The sequence below is a fragment of the Pezoporus flaviventris genome, unplaced genomic scaffold, assembly GCF_033815535.1.
Source record: "Pezoporus flaviventris isolate CSIRO_AGI_PZ_B2104156 unplaced genomic scaffold, CSIRO_AGI_Pfla_v1 ptg000031l, whole genome shotgun sequence".
Classification (NCBI taxonomy): domain Eukaryota; kingdom Metazoa; phylum Chordata; class Aves; order Psittaciformes; family Psittacidae; genus Pezoporus; species Pezoporus flaviventris.
In genome coordinates, this window is record NW_026892579.1 from 64,610,536 (window position 1) to 64,627,580 (window position 17,045).

Below are 17,045 nucleotides of genomic sequence, written 5' to 3' on the forward strand. Positions count from 1 at the left end.
ACAGGACTGACCCACAAACTTCAAACAGGTCCCATGACTCCTCTTCTATATTTTAGATTAAAAAATAGACATAATAAAAGGAAAACCACACATTTTCTGCTCAAAAGAAGCCAGTACTCTAAACAGAGAGTGTGTGGGGAATGGAAAGCTCACCGCTCCTGGTTAGCGGACTCTCTCACCATGGAAGGCTGTTTTCTGCTTGTGGGTTAATGTCCTTTTGTTCTCCCCATTATCCAGGTAAAAAGGAAGCTCTAACTGCAGTTTGCTGTCTGCTTCACCACAGTTAAAATCAACTGACTGTGCTGGAGAGTCTCAAATGCTTTCTTTCCTCATAAATTATCTTCATTAGCTATGGAAATAGAACCCTAATGAGATACTAATTGGTTGTTAAGATTTCAATCTCAAATAATAAGAACAGTTTTTGCAGTAATGCTTGCATTTGGTTCTGCCAATGTGAAAGCACGTGCCATTGATCTGCAAATCCCACACCGCTCCTGCGCGTGGCTCCGTGGCTGCTGTGTGCTGTACACATGCTTCTTGGGCATCTTAGATGCGTAGTGGAGATGATCAGGTTTTGATCAATACCTGCAGCCTTACCCTCAAGGTAGTGTGGCTGCTCCTGCAGTATACGTGAGGCTACACCCTTAGAGGAGGTTATTTCTGCTGGCTTCTCAGGAAGACTTCAGGAAGTCTTCCTCACAGTCATTTCATTAGGAGAACTGAATGAGTACTAAGCACAGTGAGATTGCAGGCTGCCTAACGGAGGATTTCACAGAATCACAGAATAGTTTGGGTTGGAAGGGACCTTCAAAAGCCATCTGGTCCAACCCACCTGCAATGAGCAGGGACATCTTCAACTGGACTGGGTTGCCTTCCAACCTGGCCTTGAATGTCTCCAGGGATGGTGCATCCACCACCTCTCTGGGCACCTGTGCCAGTGCTTCACCACCCCCACCACATAAAAATTCTTCCTTATATCTAGTCTAAATCTCCCTCTTTTAGTTTTAAACCACCACCCCTCATCCTATCACAACAGGCCCTGCTAAAAAGTCTCTCCCCATCTTTCTTATAGGCCTCCTGAAAGTACTGAAAGGCCACAGTAAGGTTTCCCTGGAGTCTCCTCCAGGCTGAACAACCCCACCTCTCTCAGCCTTCGCTCATAGGTGAGGTTCTCCATCCCTCCGATCATTTTTGTGGCCCTAAATTTTCCACCAGTACCAAGACAAGCAAAATTAGTCAACAGAGAGATCCCCAGCAGGAGCCGACATTGACATCTATCTAACTAAAATGAAGTATCAATAACCTAGCTCACACTCGATGAAAGAGCCGTCCTGAATTATTTACTGTATGTCATACTTCAGGTTTTAATTTCAATATACTGAGATGTACAATGAATTATTTAGAAAGGTGACAAATTAAAATGCAGTTTCAAATCCCCTTGCATTTTCTACTCTGAAGTTAACGGTCCAGTTTGCGACAATGATTCGCTGATCTATTTTTACTAATGGTTTTTCAACTACAGAGGCATAGAGGCATACAAGTTTTCCATTGCAGCAAATCTTATCCAGCTTGAATCATTTAACAGCCCATCCTCCTTGAGATATATTAATGAAATACAGCTTGGGCAAAGGGTCAAATGTACCTGCAGCAGGTTACCCCAGGAGCCTGCGGTTTGGTTTCTCCAGCTTTACTCAGGAGCATGCGAGGGCTCTTTTCCTCTCACTTGAACTGTTTCGGGTTGATTTTGTGTGTCAGATAGACTCTTAGGATGAGATGTTTTATTTTACTTCCTAACTTTTTCTCTTCTCTTTTTCACAATCAGTTTTGTTGGAAGCAATGCTTCCTTGGAGAAGAGAAGGCTGTGTGGAGGCCTCATAGCAGCTTCCAGTATCTGAAGGGGGCCTATAGGGATGCTGGAGAGGGACTCTTCATTAGGGACTGTAGTGATAGGACAAGGGGTGATGGGTTCAAGCTGAAACAGGGGAAGTTTAGATTGGATATAAGGAAGAAATTCTTTACTGTAAGGGTAGTGAGGCACTGGAATGGGTTGCCCAGGGAAGCTGTGAATGCTCCATCCCTGGCGGTGTTCAAGGCCAGGTTGGACAGAGCCTTGGGTGACATGGCTTAGTGTGAATGTCCCTGCCCATGGCACGGGGGCTGGAACTGGATGATCTTAAGGTCCTTTCCAACCCTAACTATTCTATGGCTCTATGATCTGGGAAATACAGATGATGTTTTAACGTATCCAGGCACTTGTTTCTTTGTATTGGGTCAGCGGGGAACAATGTTGTCTCCTTCTACTCCGAGCAGCCACGGGTTCATAAAAAGGAATTGTTTTATCTTGCAACTCATTTTTAGACCAGTCTTGCAATGTTCTTTATGTCTTTATTTTTCATCCTCTTTTTGGCAACCAGAGTAAGGAAACAGATGTCAATATTCCTCCTTGGGACCTCCCTGGAGACTTCTCTTTAGACATAAAGCCAGTGATTCAAGCTCTGTTTCTCAATGGGTAGCACCTCTACAAAGTTACAGTCTTCTCAGCAATATCCAGTCTTGTAAGAGTGATAAGTTTAAGATCCAATATTTCCTGACTCGTCAGAGCTCACAATGGAAAGCTTTGTAATGTCTGAGGGGAGAAATTCCAAGTTTCTGTCCATGAAAGAGCCCAAGTTCTTTATAAATCATGACATGTTTATGCAGAATAAAACAATTTTAGGTCAATTTAGGACATTCCATCCCTTTAAAATCTCTGCTGCTGAATTTGTGTCTAGAGGATAGGAAATCTGTATAACAAGAACATTTTACAATACCCAGCTATATTTTAACCAAAATCTTCAAAGCCTTTGACACATACTCAGTACTTTATACAGTGGTCTTTATACTGTTTATAACTGACTCATGGCTCATCTATTCTAAAATCATGGGACTACCATGAGAGATGTGATGCTGAAAACTGCTCTGTGGTACGCTGGGGTCAGCAGCGAGTTCCCATCACTCAGTTCATAGCACAGCCACTCAAATACCAATGGCAACACCCATCAAGTTGCTGTGCAGGGATGGATCAAGAAGCCAAAGGGCAGTCGGGGGACTAAGAGTACATTCACTTTCCCCTCAGGGGCAGAAAGGCATCAAATACAGCCTCAGCAGGATTGCTACAGAAGGAACACTGAGAGCTGCTGCTCTACCTGAAGTTAAAAAGGGAAAGAAAATGCAGTTTCTTGAGAAACAGAATCCTTGGATTTCTGCCAGTGTTAAGGAAACCCTCTACATCTACCCTTCAGTATAGATAATGTATCTCTAAGGATGCCTTATCTTGGTGAAGTCTCCAGCTGAAAAAGCTTGGCTGAAAGGTGCCATATCCATTTTAATATTGATCCCCAAGGTAAGACAAACAGAGATCAGTTTGTTTCCTCCTTAGCAAAAGTAAGGCTGCAGCAAAGGGGAGTATGGAGTTCTAGTTCAGGGAAACAGCCCATCAGACTGGGATCCAGTTACATACTGAGTCTACAACAAGTTGCATTTAGGACCACGGGCAAATCATTCCTTGCAATGTGCCTCAGTTTCCACACCTGAAATCCTAAGTTAAATAGCTACTAGGCATTGCATAACCCAATGTATATATTTTAGGATGTGCTGACATGCCATACTGCCCGAGTACTTGGTCAGAAAAAATAACAAACACTCTGGATATTACAATAATGCCAGCAAATTATAGACGTCTGCAATTACATTAAATTAAAACCCGGTGCGGTTCACAATAGTCAGATGGGGCAGCATGAAACAGGAACCGTATTACAATCAAACTGTTGCAGCTTAAATAGCTGAGGTTTGGAGCACTTGGGTTTAAAAATAAAGAGCTTAAATTTATAGAGAGATCTCAGGTAGTTTGGTTGAAACAAACCTTACTTTTCATTAAGAAAGTATAGTTGAAGTAACAGATTCTCCCACTCAGCTGCGTTGCACTGCACCACAGTGTGTCAGACTTACCTCCCTGCTACTGCTAGTGTCACTTTTGAGCACAGTCCACATCTTTAATGTGATTCCTTCCTTCCCAGCAATCATTCATTAGAGTACATACATCATTTTTAATCAAAGCTAGGATTGCACCATGAACCAGTTGTGTTGGCCAAAGCACTTTGCATGCAAGACATAAAGACAGCAGCATCTGCCTGAAGTCACCGCTCAGAGCTTAATTAATACCAGGGGTTTTCACTGTGGTATTAATACTTTCCTCTTGAATTGAAAGGGACTTGACCTTGTCACAACAAGATCAGGGCAAGGCTGTGAAAACAATGTTATGACATCCAAGCCAAAACAAAGGAATGTCATCGTGTGTATCAGAGGATATGATGGGATCCTCTTACAGTAGCAAAATAATGTCAGTGTGACTCCAAAGAAACCTTCGTAGCTACTAGAACTCATAGAACAGTTTGGGTTGGAAGGGACCTTCGAAGCGCATCTGGTCCAACCCCCATGCAATAAGCAGGGATATCTTCAACTAGATCAGGTTGTCCAGAACCACATCCAGCCTGGCCTTGAATGTCTCCAGGGATGGGGCATCCACCACCTCTCTGGGCAACCTGTGCCAGTGTTTTACCACCCTCATTGGAAAGAATTTCTTCCTCACACCCAGCCTGACTCTCCCCTCTTCTAGTTTAAAACCATCACCCCTCATCCTGTTGCAACAGGCCCTGCTAAAAAGTCTCTCTCCATCGTTCTTAGAGGCCCCTTTTAAGAACTGCAGTTCTCTCTGTGGAAAGGAAGTGCAATGGGAGAACCCAGTAGATGGCAACTTCTTTACATACCAGAAGATGCGGATGCAGTCCCTAGCTGGAGGAAAGAGGCTCTACTGACTTTAATGGAGCTGGAGAGATTCACATCTGCTGGGGATCTGGTCCACTGCAACCAAACTGAGGGAAGGATGTATAAATTAAAATACCACCTCACCGAAGGGCATATAAATTCATCATCAGCGCGCTCGGGCACTGCTCCCTATCCCTCATCGTGGAAATAAGGCCACATCATTCTCATTTGTGGGCAAGAGCTCTCAGTGCCTCCTGCCCTGTCCGGCCTGAAAACCCCCACTTAGAGCTGGTTACTTTTCCGCCTGGAAGAGCCACACTGTGAAATCCCTGTTCCCAGCAGCCTCCGCCTTGGATGGGGGGAGTTCCCCTGTGCCCCCTCCTCTCCAAGACTCAACAGTGCAGCCTTAGAAAGGGGATTTTCCAGTATAAACAGAGCGAAGCCAAACTCTTCTCCTGTCCTCTCCATGCCCCAGCCCATATTTGCCCCATATATAATTACCTGTGGATTTCACCTAGAAGACAGAGGATTTCACTTATAACCCCAAATAGGCAGGCTCTGACGTAATGGCAGTCTGAGGAATATAGGTCAGGGAGGTGGCCTGGCCACTGGAAATGGATTTCTGAAGCAGAATGAGCAACCTTGTTAGAGGGGAAGATAGCAATCAGCAGTGGTCCTTGGATCTAAACATTTCACCTCCAGCACTCTTGCAGCTACAGCCCTCATCTGTTTCACTTTCCTATTTTAAGTTCCTGACTCACATCCTAAATATTGACTTCTATTTTTCTATTAGCACTGGATTTTCAGCCTCCATATTGACTTTGACTGTACCTATGGTTGATACTAAGCCTCTCGGGTCAACAAACTTTTATAGCTGTTAGCTGCTTAAACCACATTGGGCAGGAACTGGCACTACAGAGCAGTAGCTAGAAGCAATATTATTGGGAATTATAAATTATTCCTCTGCCTGAACTTTTCCTCTTATTCACATAGCTACATTCATTTTTAAACATGTGGCAAATGAATCGCGCAGGGAGGACAATTGGGACTCTGTGATTTGGGGAGCACCCGCCACCACTAGCAGGGATGAATTCTCCTCTGGGAATAGTGGAGTAATGCAGAAGTTAAAGCAGGGGTAGAACAGTGTAATCTGGGCTGCTAATACCTGTAAGGACAGAAAACACCCAGCCAGAGGATCAGAAGCCCCAAATCCTTCTTAGTTGTACACACAGACTCTTAATCGTCTCCTTTGGCTAACATTTTGGCAGTACACGCAACTGAGCTGCTGCAACCAAACATCAGAGAGACACAGCCATCCATCATTTGTAGAACACTTCATGTATGTAAGAAACAATAACAACATTAAAAGAACATTACAGCAGTGACAAAGCCAAGCCTAAAAAGTGAGGAAACGCAGCAATTAAGATTAACTTATGCCTCACAGGATAGTATTTTCTATGGACTGCCTACTGTATTTTGGACTAGGACCTTTGCTCAGGAGCAGGGACATGGAAGCCCCAGCTAGCCACAAGCTATGTCAAGTATTTTACTGACACAGGATGACCACAGCATTTAGATGTGAGAGGAATTGTGCTGGATCCCTTAAAAGATGCCCCTTTGGGCGCTGCTGACCCTGGGGATTTATACCCAGCACAGCTCCCCGCACAAAGAGCTCACAGACGCGGTTTCCTGCCATCCCCCCTCTGCCATTCCACCTTCACAGACAGCCAAAACGTGCCCTGGATTTATCTTAAATTTGAAGTCCATGCCATGTTCGGTTTAATGCTTTCTAAAAAGTGGTTATCACTGAGGAAACGATTACTGGGATGATAAGCTATGAATGACTTATTCATGCAGTATTTTCAGTCCTTCATCAGCCTACTAGATCTTGGGCTAATGTTCCAGCCCTTCACATACTGATTAATTTTTCATGTGCTACCAGGCCTTTTTTCAAGCAAAGACTGCCAAACTAATGCAATCTGGCTATTTAGTAAGCTGTTTCTTTCCTTTCTTGTTTTTCTTACCCCATACCTTCAGTACAAGCCGATGGAAGGAAGGAAGGGTCTGTCAGAGAACTTGTATGATATTCGTGATTTATTATTAATTGCTGGCACAGGAGTCCCAGCAGGTCACAGGACCCTGCCTGTGCTAAGCAACAGATTGATGCTGTGCTGGGCAATGGATTGACTAGGAAAAGGGTGTTCTTTTCCCAGACCTTTTAGCTAGGCAGAGGTAGTTTCCCCCTTCTATGTAATGGGAAGGGCAATGAAGGCGCTGGCTGATCAAGTGCGTGGGGGGGCCATGCTGCAGGAGAAAGTGGAGCTGAACCCAGACCTACACAGCACCACAATGCATCTCTCTTCCCCCCAGCAACATGTTCCCATTCTTCCCATCTCTCAGTACGAACCCAAGGAACATGCTTTTCCCTTGCCTGAAGCCTGCAGAATTACAGTTTCCAAGGATTTACCTCTTAGTCGCAGAATTCTGGCCCACAATTACGCTGTGTTCTCTCTGCCAAAGCACATACATGAGCTGTAATCAGAGAGTGGGGTTTTTCCCATCCTCCCTCCAACTTTGCCATGAGGTGGAAGAAGCTGGGGTGGGTTGCATTCGCTCTTCCCTGCTGTGCCAGGAATGACGCGTGCCTTGTGCCACAAAGCCCCATGGCCCCACCAAAACCAATAGGCATTATTCCACCTGCAGAACGTGGCAGGATCAGAGCCATGAAGTGCAGACTATGCAAAGTAACACATTAAGTATTGTTTCTCAGGTAAAGGCTGAAGACATCATCTCCCCCATACAGAGGTGGTTTGGGCTTTTTAGACTGGTGACAACTAGATGTAACGAGAAAGTAACATTTATTCTACTCCTAACAGTTCAGTTTCATTTGTAACCCCAAAAATGTCTTGAACATGACCACTGCAGCACCGCTGCTCAGAGTAAAAACCTAACTCTGCTTTGACAGAGGTTCCCTATGCAGCTTTAGCCAAGTCTCTTGGGTATTTGATAGGTATCTGTTCAACAAGGCAAAGGTAATCCTGCCTTCAGCAGAGCGCTCCGAGGATGACTGCACTGGGGTTTGGAAGGGACTCTGATGTGCAGCATCTGTAATGAGCCTCAGATACCTAAACCCAATCCTTCTGATGGAAACATTTATAGCCCTTTAGTTCCTAATTCCAGCTATACATTACAACATCAGCAAGATGGAGCAAGATAAGCCTGTTGTCTTAACCAGATCTCTACCAGCTGATCAGTTAGTATTTGACTGTGCTAAGCCAGCACACTGTGTGCTCCTCTATTCTGCAAATGATGCAATTATCTGATGTTTTAAAAGGGAAGACACACAAAAAGCAGTGTTTTGTGAACTACCTACTGCCACCATGGTCCCAAGTGACCCAGCCCAGCTCCGCTCTGTGCCTGCTATCAGCATCACTGGTGCACTCTGAACAGCTTGTCCTTACCCCATCACTCCACACACGGGAGACTATCCCCTTATTACCCTCACCCAGGGCCCTGACCTCAATTATTAACTGTGTTTAGCAAGAACATTATTAAACCTGACTCTCTGCTCCCAGATGAGCTATCATGTGTCTCTCTTTAACCCAGCAGGAACCTTTTTCTCACCCCATGCCCTTCTTATTACCCTTTAATGTGCCCTGAAGCCTCTGGAGCAACCCCATCCATCCCAGATAATATAATTTCTAGAAGGAGAGTAAAAAAAACCCAGAAGAGTCCATTCCTGAAGATTTTTTCCTAACTGGCTCTCAAACATCTTTCCATTTCCTTTCTATTTTAATCAACCATCTCTAATAGCAAATTCTCTCCAGTCACAGAAAATTGCTCAGCTGCGGGTTAAAGCATGCTACAGTTTTGAGCAGGACACTAGCTCTTTATACCTATGAAAACTGAGCACAACTATTACTATTAAAAAGCAAGTAGATATTAATAACTAACTACTGATTAGCTTACATTTTAACTGTGGATTCCACGTCAAACAACAACAGGAGTGCCACTGAAACATAATATAGAAGTCAGCAAACGTCTCCACTTCAGTGCTTGGCAAACGCAGCTCATGATGTGCTGATGACACCAAGGCACTGACGGGCATTGGGCAACGCTCCGTGCTCCTCTCGGGCTTTGGCACAGGAACAGCTCTGCACCAGGCTGCGGTTGGGGTATAACCCTGGCTGTAAGTTAGAGCAGTCTTAAAGCAGCTTTACTTCATACACAGCAGCAGCAGCCTGACAGAGGCTGTTCCAGCAGCTGAACTGAGGAGACCTCAGCAGCCTCTAATCCTGTTTTCTCCTTCCTCGCTCCTCTTCTACTGGCTTTTACGCAGCGGGATCTGTCAGGGCTCATCTCATGTTGGCAATGGAATGCTTCTGTGTCACCCTCAAAACCACAAGAGTGTGGGAGACCCTGGGTTAATTGATAACCTCATCTGGTTAGAGATATCTGCAGCGTATCTGCACCTCATAGCAAAGCTGTAGCCTTTGCATAACCCATTCAGCAGTGGCAACCCAGCCAGCAATGCATCTCTCCCATCTCTTTTTCCACTACCAGACACCATACCAGAGGTCCTTGTTGCAGAGCCCCATGGCTTCACCCTATCATACCTCCCGTTAGCACTGTCTACCTCACTCCATCCACCCAGCCAGGTGACCTCACATCCCTCCCAACACCTCCTTGTGAGAGAACAACTATTCTGGAGCTGCACTTCTGAGGATAACCACCACATTTCTCTATTCCCCCCCACTGTCCCCTACTGCATGCTCACACAGTGCCCATCATCCCACAGTCCTCATCTCCTGCAGAGCCCCTAGGTGCTGCTGTATTGCAAAGAATACACACCAATGAACAGAGAGCACACAGACCTTCATCCAACCTGTCCTTTGGCTTATGGGAAGCAGCTGAAAAGTGCAGCAGCCTTCAAATAAAACACTATGCCTAAATACTGGCAATTGCTTTGTGGATGAGAAGGCTCCCTCCCCTCAACATATTTGTTTTCAATACCCACAAAGTAGTATAATGTCATTTAGCGAGGAAAACCCTGGCAGCCGATGCACAACCTGGCAGAGCGACAAGTACTGTAGGTGTTACGATACACACACAACATGCTTTACAAATAGAAAGCGGTTTCCAGAGCTCTTGAATATATTCTCATTTCCCCCCACCTCAGCCCAAAAAAAGCTGCAGTTATGAAAATACTGAAATATTAAACTAGAAATCTGGAGAGAGTTGGGGTTTTTTTTAAAGCTCTCTTTTCAGCTCTTCCTCCTGCTCTTCTTTTTTCAGGCAGGTATGTTTTTAGCAACTTAAACAGGTTGGGTTACCCACAAGAAGTAGTAATTTTTCCACCTCGCAGATTGAGGCATTCATCCCCTCTTTAACCAGTTCTAAATTTATTCTCCAGTATTATTCAAATAGAAATATTTGCATGTACACCCTGCATCGGATAAAACCCTTTCAGTCCTAATCCACAGGTAGAAACCACACAAAATGAAGATTAACAAAATGCACCTTCTTTGAATGCAAAGAGCCTTTGGGAGAAAGCCTCCCCAAAACCCATCCTGCCTCACTTGGTTATTCACATTGCTTCTTCATTTTACAGGAGAACCCTGAGCAAGAGCAAACCTAGTACCTGTACAACACACAATATACCTTCACCTGAATAACTTGCTGGCTAATAGACACATGGGTAAGGAGCTATTAGCCTAATTTATAGCTGGGAGACCAAAGGGAACAAAGACCAAATGAACCACTCAAGGCCACCCAAGACACCTGTGTCACCACCAAGAACTGAATGGTTTTCTTGCACTAGTCACATGCCTCGGTCACAACACAAGGCTTCCTTCCCAAGAAATCACATCACCTGCTTCTTGTGAACTTTCAAGGTGCAGAAAAGCTGAGTTTGAACTTCTTCAGCGCTCTGTGGTCACCAGATTCACTCTCAGGTGCGGTGACCACACTCGTTTTCAGGAACATAAACCCCTTGCAGAGCATTCAGGTGTGAGCAGTGAGTCACGCTGCTGTTTGTCAACATCCAACCTACCCATCCAAAACAGAGCATCTCTACTCTTTGTAGGGGGGTCCTTCCAAACCATGCCGCCACATAACATCACAGTGGAGACACCAACCTGATCCTGCAGGGAGTATGCCAAGGACATACCACGCAGTGCTAACAGTAACATTAGCACTGTACCAGCACGCTGTACCTGAACCTAGAAGGGGAGATGTTGGGGCCTTACTTTTGATCAGTGCTTATTTTCTGCATGCAACAGAGCAGGTCAGCATGGAATTGAGCAAAGTCTTGCTGCTTTGGGGAGCACTAACTACACAGTGCTCATGCACACAGTGAAGATATGTCAGAAGTTTCTTCTGGGAACCTGAATGGCTGGGCAGATATCTGCTGGTGACATCCAAACCCAGTGGCCTAACAGTTTCATAGGTATTTTCATAACCCAAGTGAAGGTGTTTCCAGTTTGGCTCAGATGAAAATCCCCAGGACACTGTTCTCAATTCACTTTCTTGGGATGGGGAATTAGCAACTAGGTAATGGGTTCCACTACAGGGAGAAGGGCAAGGTGGAGGATAACTGCAGTCTACTATCAGGTTCATCAGGCTGTGCTACCCCAAGTACAGGAGGACCTCAGGGAGCAGGACTTGGAAACTGCTGGGGTTTCTCAGGCTTCATGACCTGTTTATCTCTGCAGCCTACACAAGTACCATGTTCAATCCAACACATCTATTCTACAAACAGAACCATCCTTTCCAATTGCAAATATCCAGGCTGCTGGCATGGAACATCTCCCAGACACCCTTTAATTGCCACACATGAGGCAACCACGGGCCTTTGTGTAGGCAGTGACAGGGGAGAAGCTCTCATACTGCACTGCTACTGAAGAGGGGATGACATGATGCTGAGAACAGGGCTAGCAGTGTGGTACCTGCACCAGCTGCAGATCATGACCACAAGGTCTGTCTATAGCCTGAGGACAGTAACTGAGAGAATAAGTTGGTGCAAATTACATGAATTACCTAAATAATCCTTGCTAAAAATTACATCCGAGTTCTGCCATCCGTTAGTCTGCAAACAGCTCCACAGACAGCAGAGGAATAACACTACAATAAAGTATTACTCAGCAAAACATGGGGCTGAGTATGGTGCCTTTAGCATTTCGCACCTGCTTGCAAATAGACTCCCATCTTTACAACTCCATTTATCAGCCCAGATCCTCACCTGGCCACTGAGGTGAACTCACCAATGCTAGCTCTGAATTCACGATTTACAAGCGTTTGCAGGTAGTTAGTGCAGCCTGTTGTCTGTCTCCAGGTTGTTTGTTCAATCCAGTCGGATTCCTTGTGGTATTCCCACCTCCTGCTGTCGCGCAGGTGCCCCAGGTCATTGGGTTATGAATGATGAGCCCAGCTTTGCAGCACCCATCGAGCTATTTGTGAAAAGCTTTCTAATCTGGCTCTTCCCCTTGAAAACTTGACCTGGGAGACACAACCCTGACCATGAGTCCAGTCTCCAGACAAGCTGAGTCCCAACCCAACATGCGGTTAAGTCCTGAGGGACTTAAGCATGTGCTTAAGTTCTCTGCTGGATCGGTGCCTTTACAACCAGTCCGACTGCTTTGTTAGCAGTGCTGAGCACCAGGGCTGAGCTCCAACAGGAAATAGCAGCTTCCCTTTGAAGTCCTGCCACTGATGTTCACGTAGGTGGGACTTCAAAGAAGAGCCACCGCTTCCCCTCCCAGTATCGGAGGCCCCAGTGTTGGAGAAGCAGTACTGCTGGTTTTAATTGCATTAAGGGATGCTTTAGGGCGGACGATTCAGCCCTGCTCAGAAAAAGGACAACTTAAAAAGGTTCCCACCTGCTGGCAGGAGACCCAAGGAAAGGTTAACTCGCACCCCAAAACACCCTTTAAAACAAAGGTCGGTGGAAAGAAATCACATCCCTTTCTGTTACCTGTTTTCCCTTAGTGCCACTTAAAACTGCCTTGTGTACCTTGTGAGCATCTAGTTTACTCTGGAGCTGTATCCTGGCAATCATAAGGGCCCCTCGCCAACTGGGATGTGGATGAGGAATGGCCAACCTCAGCTCCCATATTAGTGATCCCTGGAAAAACTGACCTCAACAACAGCTAAACTGAGTCAATGTGAAGAAATAGGCCCACAGGCAATCTACATGGCTGATTGTGCTGCTGACTGGCTGTACCATCACACGCAGGAGCAACTTCAAGTTCTCTGTATCATCTCTTTTCCTTGAGGGAAAACAAAACAGAGAAATCCACATCCTAAATGGTGTAAATCGACTCAACTGATACTAAAACACGGCTCCAGGTTTTCTCTTTCCAGTCTTGCAGATTGCCAGTTTCCAGAAGCAAGACCCAGTCAGGTGGGAGAGGGATCAGACCTCTAACACAGAAAGCCCAGAGAACCAAGTACTGAATGCACTAGAGAAGCAGCCAGCAAGCCCAGGGAATGAGAAACAGTGCAGGCTTTACGTGGATTTGCAAAGCTCTTCCATGTTTATATTCCTTGTTTTTCTCTTCCCTGGAATTCACTTCGTATATCCAGGTTCCATATATTTCCACATTCAAAAGGAGGCATGGATTTTGAAGGAAGATGGGTAATTTTGTGTTATTTGAGGACTGAGTATTTGGTGACTTCACTGCACAGAGTTCAGCTGAGCTTTGCTCTTCGGGTCACTGACTTGCCATAACTTGGTCATCTCACCTGGTCACTTCACATTTGTACCTCCACACACAACACTTGCACATTGTTTGTGGAGTCAGCACTAAAGCAGTCAACGCCAATGGGAAGTAATAACAGGAGGAATTTTATCCCAGTAAAACCAGCTAAGCAAAGATGTGCCCCAAAAGTGCAGCGAGAGCTTGATGCCAGACCCTGAGGGGCTGACAGCAGCAGCATCACTGTGGTGTGACAAGACTGGGCTTGACCACTCAAATGGTCCCAGCCTAAACCCTGATGTGTCTCCTGGTGTGAAGAATGACCAAAATGCTGAACTAAAGCAACTTCTGGCTCAGGAAGAAAAAATAAGTATGGAAAGTCACTCATGGGCCTTTCAGCAGCACAACCATGTGGCTATGGGGTTGCTCAACCAACTCAACAGCAAAACAGCTTGCATGGAAATGCTTGGAAAATATCTCCTTCTATCAACAGAAAAGAGACCTTTTCCCCCAAGACATTTCTCTTCAAGTTTTGCAGCTTCTACCAAAACCTGACAATTTGCATTTTCAGCCCAAATAATGCAACTATTCCGTATACAGCAGTTTGCCATGAAAGATTCTTGGGATTTAGGAGTCTGGGGGGTTTAATTGCATTTTTTCCTCTGAATATTTAATCAACATTTTCCACTAAGGGAGCAAAAACATTCTGGCCAAGTGTAGGTTTCCTTGCACGGATGAGAAGGGCAATGGGTAGGAGGGGTCGCTGTATTTTTCCTTAAAGACACAAACATTCTCTTATAACTTAAGTCACCGCTGCACTTGCGAGCCTGACAAATATAGAGGCCTTATAAAATCAATCAATAAAGAAAGAGCTTGACCACAAAGGAAGTTCTGGTCAGCCCTTCACCTTGACATCATAGACAACATTTATTTTATCACAGCCTTCAAGAAATTAAAATAGAAAAATGCATCTTCTTGGAAAACAGCAGTTATTTTCTTCCACTGCTCAGATATTTTTATAAGCCCGGTTCCACCAGCCTCCCTCATGGTGAGAATCACCTTACCCTGCAGGGCAGGCCATTTATTTAGAGGTGAGATATTATGTCCCAAGCAGGACACTAAGATGCCTCCACCCAACAAAAACTCTACTGTGTAGCTAAGCTGGATCAGCCTACATCCCAGGTCCAAGTCTGGTTTGAAGTATTACCCATACTGTCTGGATGCTGGCCTCTATAAATAAACAGCCATGAAGGTTTGGAGAAGAGGTGAAGCTTTCTCATTAATTGTGAGCAAGGAAGGAAGTTGTAGCTTACCAAAGACTGCGGGAATTCATAGCTCCCTCCTTCCTTTAATAGCACCGCTGGAGGCAGAGAGGATGGTCCAGCAAAATAGCCAAGACAACCTGTGAAATGAAATACTGCACATGAGTAAGGGTGGCAGAACTTGCCTGACAGATACCTTTCTTGCTGGCTAATCATAACCACAATTTATAGCTCTTTCCATTAAATCCCAGCAAAAGGACATAATGGCACAGACACTAATTTGAATCCCTGGCAAACGTCTTAACCCATGTTTGTTCACAGAATTGATAGTTTTTCACACACACACACCCCAGTATGTCTCTCTGGTTATTTATACGTATCAACTTCAGCAAAACTTCCACTGGGAAAAGGTCTCTGGTCCAGGAGGAAACTTCTGGTCAAAACACACACAAACAAACTGCCTAAAGCAGCCAAGGGCTTCAGCATTCATCTGGAGCGCAGAAGACATACATTGGAAGGCCTGATACAGATGAGGTTGTTGAACTTGGATCTTCTAAATCCAAGAGGGATATCATAACCCTCAGGCAAGAGGCCATTCATGGATGCTGCTTTCCTGTAGGAGTCATTTCAGATTGGATGTATGTAACATCAAGACCAATTCTGTAAGCCCAGAGGCCAAGACAGTGAACCAGAAAGAGCAGGAACATGATGCTGGGTCTCCCATACACCAAGTGACTTGGCTATCTGCTGGTTTACTGCAGTAATAAGAAAGACCCCAAACCCCTTTACAGCCCCTGTGCCTTTCAAGCAGAATGGAAAAACCTTGAAACCTCACAACACCTTGTGCAACAGGAGAGCCATTTCCTACCCGCTGTTACAGGGGGGTTAGATCTGCAGCGTTTATCACCTCTTGTCGCCGAAGTCAGAATCTGGCCTGCTGCCTTCCACCCTAATTCAGAATGCACTTTCATCTCTAGTATAAACACTGAGAAATATCAAAAGCCCTGTTGACAGTCGTGCTCTCATTTTCTGCTTTAAGAAGTTGCCAAAATGCACAAAATTAAGCTCTCTGAGTCACAGTGGGCTGTTTTGTCAGTTTATCCGATCGGTAACGTAATACTATTGTAACCTCTATCATTCTCCCTCCTTTCTCTTTTTTGCTTCCCCCACCCCCTTCCTTTCTTCCTTCCTTTCTTTCTCAAACAAGAATTTCCCCTGGAAGGGAACAGAGTTCCTCCAAAAATTAAATCACAGCATCAAATTTCAAACCCCCAAATATAAATCAAATATCGTCCTGCCGACACTGAGGAATATTCCTTTGTGTGACGCATGATGCTGAAGCGTTGTCCTGGCCACGGTAGGTAGATTACAGATATTACGGTGCCAAAGGAGGTTCTTTGGGAATCTCCTCTGAAATCACAGTAGTCAGAATCATAGAATCATAGAATCACAGAATGGTTTGGGTTGGAAAGGACCTTAAGATCATCCAGTTCCAACAACCTGCCATGGGCAGGGACACCTCACACCAAACCATCTCATCCAGGCTCTGTCCAGCCTGGCCTTGAACACTGCCAGGGATGGAGCATTCACAACCTCCCTGGGCAACCCATTCCAGTGCTTCACCACCCTTGCAGTAAAGAATTTCTTCCTTATATCCAATCTAAACTTCCCCTGTGTAAGTTTTAACCCATCACCCCTTGTCCTGTCCCTACAGTCCCTAATGAAGAGTCCCTCCCCAGCATCCCTATAGGCCCCCTTCAGATACTGGAAGGCTGCTGTGAGGTCTCCACGCAGCCTTCTCTTCTCCAGGCTGAACAGCCCCAAGGAGCTTGCTTCACTGTCTCTTACCTCCTACCTCAAAGAGCACATTTGAACACCAGCTCCCTGTGTTTTTCCTTTTCTTCCTTGCTCTTTTCAAAACTATCAGGAAATGCTGGGCCTCAAAAAATACAGAATTAGGTTCTTTCTTACTTCATCAACAAAAGCAAGAGCAGGAGAAATAACACCATTTAATAAACAGCAATGCTGTGGAAAACTTCTAGGAAAAGAGGAGCAATGCCAAATGTTTTTCTAGCACGGGAGTTCCTAAGCAGGGCAATACATCCCCATAGCAAGGCATGCATGACATCTGCAAACGACCTTCACTTGAAATCAAAGTGTAACATACATTACCTCAGTACATAATTCATTCTTAATCTATTAATGATATGACTCATTAACATATTAGCAACAGTAGCGGTGTTCATAGGAGTAATGCCACTAATAAAGCCATTGTTAGTGCTAA

General features: G+C 45.1%; 1 protein-coding gene and 1 long non-coding RNA gene across 2 annotated transcripts in view; one reads left to right on the plus strand and one right to left on the minus strand.

Moving 5' to 3' along the window:
- Positions 1-14,909, minus strand: part of BMP2 (bone morphogenetic protein 2) — a 34,977-nt gene extending 20,068 nt beyond the window's left edge. The window contains exon 1 of the mRNA XM_061461582.1: positions 14,813-14,909. The gene's annotated coding sequence lies outside the window, so the exon portion shown is untranslated. The remainder of the gene's footprint in view (positions 1-14,812) is intronic.
- Positions 1-17,045, plus strand: part of LOC133273308 (uncharacterized) — a 343,156-nt gene that overhangs the window by 129,693 nt on the left and 196,418 nt on the right. The gene's annotated exons all lie outside the window — the stretch shown is intronic.